Source organism: Cyanistes caeruleus, chromosome 1, assembly GCF_971803275.1.
Source record: "Cyanistes caeruleus chromosome 1, bCyaCae1.hap1.1, whole genome shotgun sequence".
In the NCBI taxonomy this organism is placed as follows: domain Eukaryota; kingdom Metazoa; phylum Chordata; class Aves; order Passeriformes; family Paridae; genus Cyanistes; species Cyanistes caeruleus.
The window spans coordinates 111,947,682-111,953,929 of record NC_141701.1 but is presented as its reverse complement, the minus strand read 5'-3'; the positions used below and the strand labels follow the sequence as shown (position 1 = coordinate 111,953,929).

The 6,248-nt window shown below is 39.6% G+C and overlaps 1 long non-coding RNA gene across 1 annotated transcript; it reads right to left on the bottom strand.

Annotated features, from left to right (window-relative positions):
• Positions 1-418: 418 nt before the first annotated feature.
• LOC111923955 (uncharacterized) lies at positions 419-6,248 on the bottom strand. The gene is made up of 2 exons (XR_015280094.1): positions 6,169-6,248; positions 419-971 (listed from the first exon to the last, which is right to left on the bottom strand). It is a non-coding gene; the product is annotated as an uncharacterized LOC111923955 (long non-coding RNA).

Here is a 6,248-nt window from a genome sequence, read left to right as displayed (position 1 = left end):
CTTATCCAGAAGGGCTCCAGTAGGAGGCTCTGACAGCTGATCCCTGTTAGCCCAACTCAGTTCAGTCTGGACAAGTGAGCTCCTACCAGGAGACACAAGCTGGCACCTTTTCCTGAGTGCTCAGAGTGCGTGGTGAGGCTGTTGATGTTGCTAAGGTGTTACTGAAATACCTAGAAGGGAATTCTGCCTTAATATAAGCTATCTCACATTTTCCATGTCCACCCAAACTTGTTTTCTTTGTCCTCCTGTACCTCCCCTGTAGAACAACACAACCAGCACCACTTGTACCGTGTCAAAATGTTACAGCGAAGTGTGTAGATGAAGCACAGTCAGCTCAGGCTGAACCCAGGCAAGACTGGAGTGTTTCTGGCTGAAAGGAGAAACACTTTGAAGAGCTGGCCAAAACATTGTCACCACATTTCCTCAAGGATATATAGCCTTTATTCATCAAAGTTATGGCTGGCTCCTCGTTATGGATGATCATATTTGCGGCAATTCCCAGAAAAACTTTCTCTCAGTTTCAGCTCACTAGGAAACTCCGTCATTTCCTTGTAGATGGACATGTCGTCCCAGTGATTCATGCAGTTGTCACCTCCATCCTGAACTCTTGTAACAGAAGTGGAATCCAAAACCTGTGAATAAGGTTCAGAAAGTAACTGCTGACTTTTTCCATAGTGTAAGGTGCTTTTAGCTCTGAATGTCTGAACTCAAGTCCCTCAGCAGGCTTTCACTCTCTCTCAGTACCTGTTTACAGCCTTGGCCATCATTTTCAAAGGAATTGAAGAAATGTCAGAGTAAACTGGGTACTTCTGATGTGCTTTAGATCACAGGGTTCAGGAAAAAATGTGGGAGAACTGTTTGCAAAATCAATCTTGTTTTGCTTTGTGATGCCTGTATCGCTTGCCAAGGCAATGCTGCTGTGGAATGCTCTTCTGGATTCTGATCATCTTGATGAAATATTGGTGTCTTCCCTGTGTGATTGGGTCGGAGAGGAAAGGAGCTTATTACCACATATGACACAATTCAACAGCTGTTTTTATTCCATAATCCCCTCTTCCTTTTACCTCAAAAAACAAAACAAAACAAAACCATCCTCCCAAAAGCACCCCATAACTTAGTAAATCTTGATCCCACAGGCCATATGCACAGGCAGCCAAGGACTTTACTTTTGCTTTTGATGTTCTGTGGAAGAAATTCAGATAGTGCCTTGTTCTGTTTAGGATTTAAGGCTTTAAATCCTTAACTTTTTTTTTTTTTTTTTTTTTTTTTTTACCTTCAGGCTCTTTCCAGCTTCAGTTACATTTATTTCAAGGGAGGCTATAAAATTTTTCAAATACTCTGGGGTTGAAACAGTTTGAATTCTAGAGCTCCATGAGTGAGACCTTCTGAGTGCAAAAGTCAGTTCATATGATTTATTCGCATGGAACAGAATTTGTTTCTGCTTAAATACTGAGAAATTCTCTGCTGCTTCATACTCAGTTTGAGGTTGTTAAGACAGTGTATTTCTTATGCAATAACAAAAATGTTGGAATTAGTTAAGTAAATCAACAGCTTCATTCAGAATGAAAACACAGGAGGGTGGAAGGAGGTTGTATTTAGAAACTGCTTTTAAAACACTGAAGCAGTTTAACATTTAGGTTTATTTTGACAAGTGACTAAATACAAGGGGATACAGGTTAAACCACTGTAAAAAGGGTGATTTTCATATGATAGTAAAGAATGTGAATAAAAGTAAATTAAACTGAAAGGATTACTCTATCAAAATGCATGTTTTTCTTTAGAAAAGCTGGATAGTAAAGGTTGACACAGAGAGCTTAGGTGAAAGTGAGGATACACAGACTGTTACTGCACTGAGGCCAAAAGGCTTGCAAGAGTAAGTAAATTGCATAGGAAAACTGCTTTTGATCTTCAAAGTATAAGTCACCCTTGAGTCAGTATACCTGTCACAAGGAGAATTCATGGGCAAACTGGCTTGCCTACACCCTTTTTCATTTTAGAATATCTTACAGAGCTAAGAGGACAATAGCCATATGTTTTACCTAGCTCTATGGACCAGTCTCAGGTCTCAGAGACGAGCTTGGTCCTAAATTGTGAAGCACCAGCTGGGAAACGGGCTGCTGCTTTGAATTAAACAGAGCAGCAGACCTGACTGGAATTCATGACAGAAAGCCAGCTGTAAATATGTGGCTAACACACATTTCAATGGAGAAGAAGACTAAAAGCTCATTTGCACCAGTTACAGGTTGTTTTGGTTGTTCTTATGGCTAGAGAGCAGTTGTGTGTCTATCAAGTTCTTCCCCAATTTCCTTTCCCACCACCACCCTGGCTGCATTCATTTCTGGCTAAGAGACACACATTGGCCAAACAAATCTTTGCTATGTTTTGGGACAACCTCACAGCCTAAACTTCACATCTGATGAATGCAACTAGTTCACAGAGTAGAAGAAAGAAGGCTGGTAGAAAATACGTATTTATGTATGGTTGTCAATGTTTTGGGAACAGAGCCTGCCTTCTAGCTCTGTCCATTCAGCTAGCTGGGCTAGATGATCTTTCAAAGTCCCTTCCAGCCCAGGATGTTCTGTGACTCTGTAATGAAATGAATTATTTACTCTATCTCCTGTATATAACTGAAAAAAAAAAAAAAAAAAAGGAGAAATAATAATTTGAAACTGCCATTCTTGTAGCAAAACTGGGTAAGCAGGTGGGCAGAAACATCCAACACAGATGTTATTGGTGGGGGCCACTCATGGGAAGAGCCATTCTCCCATTCATAATGACTATTGCTGGGAAAAATGGGCACCCCAGAGTGTATAGACCAAGACTTTGATGTGCAATTAATAAAATTCATACAAATACTTGAGCATAAATTTCCACATTCCTGTCACTGAAGGCAAGGATGTTTGCCCCAGGTAGACCCCATGAAACTGAAACCATGGTTCTTCCTTTCTGCCATACATGGAGGAACTTCTACAAGAAATTCAAAGTTACCCATGTAGAAAGAGCCTGGTAGAAATGGCAAAGAAGTTCAGAGAGAAAGATTATTTCAAAACAAAAAAGCTAAAGGATCTCACTTTCCTAGTTGCCATGGATTAGAGAAGTGTTCTGCCCTGAGCCATAGCCAGTGAGAAGAAGCAGCTGGATCTAGACTGAGAAAGCTGCTTCTGCCCACACTTTTCCTACGATTTTTATACTTTTTTGGAGATTCCTGTAATTTATGGTTAGAAAATATTATTAGTTAACTTAGTCTGACCCATGGTTTTGGTTTTTTTCATTCTGAATTAGTCCAGCAGCTTGTCTTTAGTTGCAACACATTTCCTCAATCTGAAGACATCAAGGGATGCAGAATCTACCACCATCTGGGCCAGGGGTTTTTTCCCAATGATCAGTCATCCTTCCAATTTTCAAAAGAATGTATGTCAATTCACAAGCATTTCCCGTAAGCTTCTGGTCATTTACTACATATGATTTTTTTTCCCCAGTATTTTCTCTAGATATGCATAATTTATGGAGACCTCTCAGTCTTATTCATCCCAACTGAATTAATCTCTGGCAACATAAACCAGGAGTAAAGCTGTCTAACAGTGTCTATGGAGAAACAGAACTGGTTTAATTCAAATAATTCATTTTAGTGTTGCATTTTACTTAGCACAGAAGACTCTCTACCACCACCACCCTTCTTTAGGGACCTGAGGCAGTCCCCATAATTATTGCCAGTGCTCCTAAGACCCAAAAAGGTAATAAAAAAATAGATTGCATAATTCCTTTAATGATAAATTTGCATTATTTTGAAGATTATATTTTATTGTTGTTAAAATTATTATTATTGTTGTTGTTGTTATTATTCAGAGTAGTCTGAAATTAAAATTTAGTGTTTTTCTAATTATTCCCTCATTTGATCATTTTAGTGACAAACCGCAGTGCACAGGGGAAAGAGGAGTGGCAGTAAAACCATCAAGACAAACACTTGTGAAAATTCTTAATATTTTTTAGATATTTTTTACAGAATGGGCTTAGGGAATGAAATGGCATTCCCTTTCAAAGCTTAGAAAACATGTACTTCTTTTGATTTTCTGAGGAGATTTCACCAAACCTTAGTTCTTTCTAATGTCATGAATAAGAAGAGCTCCTGGGGAATATGGAACTAAGCTGGTTTACCCAACAGATCCTCTTAGGGATATCATAAAAAATGTTTCTTGTGCAACTTCCTCAGATCAGGGAAAGCTGCTATATTTGCTGCTTCCCTCTTTTCCTTCCTTTGTGGAGAAGTAACACAGAGGAGCCATTTCTCAGGGGTGTCACAAAAAATGAATACATGGATCTAATGGCTATAGCTCACACTGAAGAAAAACAACATTCTTGATCAGCTGAGCAATAGGAATTTTTTAAGCTTCCAGCATGAGAAGAGTTCTTACTACCCAGTAAGACTTCAGTAGTTTAGGAACAGTTACATTAGAAATTAGAAAAGCACTCAGAGTAAATAGCAGTAAAATAATTGTAGCCCCTAGGGAAAGGTTTAGAATTTTGCTTTAATATTAAAAACAGGACCTTGTTAGGTGAGCAAAAGGAATATTAATGCCTTTATCCTTTCCAGATTATTCACACTGAATCCTGATTTTCCAGTGTTGCTTGACATAAACAAAGGTAAATAAATCCAAAGATAACTCTCTCACTGATTTAATCTAATTGGTTCTGATTACAAATCATTCTGAGAATGCCATGGTTTGTTCAAGGAAGAAGGTTGGACACCTTTGCATTTGACTGCCTATATTTTATTCTTGGCCACAGCTCAGAGCTAGACCCCGTAACCTGTGCTAACTATTTTGCAAAACTGTTTGAACTCGAACATTAACCCCAGTACAAATATCAGTCAGCTTTAAACAAGGCATTTGTGCTATGCTCCACCTGAACAGGGGCTCTGTGTGCTGCACTCTCCTCCTCCAAAGGAAGGCCGGGTGGCACTGTTGCAAAACAGGCTTGCTAACTATGCCAACCCATGTGTAAACTGGTAGGCTTTGAAGAGCTGCTTCTTGTCACTTGTGAAGCATTGTTTTATAAATCTCCCCAGTAAAAATTGCTTTGCTTGCTTTAATCTCTCTGCAAAACCACTGTTGGTAGGTTTGCTCTCACAGCAATCGCACAAAATACTGTACAATGCCAAGATACTATGCTACATGTGAGTTCTTACCACATCACTGTCCAAGAACTTCTTTCCACCCAGTTAAAAAGGGGTGGCACTTTTTCTCTCATTTCCCTTGGCAGTCCCTTCAACAGCTATTTTAAATAATTCCATTGTGGATTATTTTGCCTGAAATTACTTTATGGAAAATGTTAAATCTATTGCCTATACTCATGTGGTAAGAGCAGCAACAGGACTGAGATGGGACCACAAGTAACCACAGGAATTTATTCCTCTATCCTTCCTTACACAGCCTAACCTATGTGAATAAGTAGCTTGACATGACAGGTGCTGCTGCAGCTGTAGATTTTCCCAGGGCTCTGTTCTGACCTCTAACGTCTGATAGAGCCTTTTTGCTCTTGCTGGTTTTCTAAGCACTTTAAAAACAGCTGTCATTATCAGCTGAAATGAAATTCAGATAGACGAAGATTTCCTTCATCCAACACAATGGAGTTTCACACAGAGGGTGAACAGAACCCACTGGTGTGTTTCAGAGGCTGACAAGAGCCAGGAGTAATGTAGTGCTAGGTTAGTAATCTAAGGTCACTGAGACTGCTTGGCTGTGACCACAGCCACCCCCTGCTACTGATAGCGTTTCTTTGTACGCTGCTGGAGAAGCAACTGTTTATACAAATAAACTTTATCACACTTTTACAAGGAAATTGTCCAACATATCAGAAGATGAGGGTTTTCAACTCGAGCTCATTTCATTTCAAACCAACTGCTGTTTCTGTTCTGCTCAGTGAGCACAACCCATTCAATTTTAATTTTGTTACAAACAAACAAACAAAGATAACTAATAATATACACTTTAGAAAGACTCTTTTTCCTAGAGCAAGATGTTTGCCAAAACCCTTTGCAGCAAAGCAAGAGCAAAAACTGTTCTAAAGACTCGTGACCCTGGGGAGTGCTGTGCTCTGCTCACAGTGCTCTCCTTTTCTTTGGGCTACAGGGGCTCTGAGCCACTCAATGCACCATCAGCTCTCACCTACCTGGCTCCAACCTGGGTTTTATACAGTGGCAGGAATATAACAGTCATTTTCTTGCAATGGCTGGATAGTCCACGCTAATC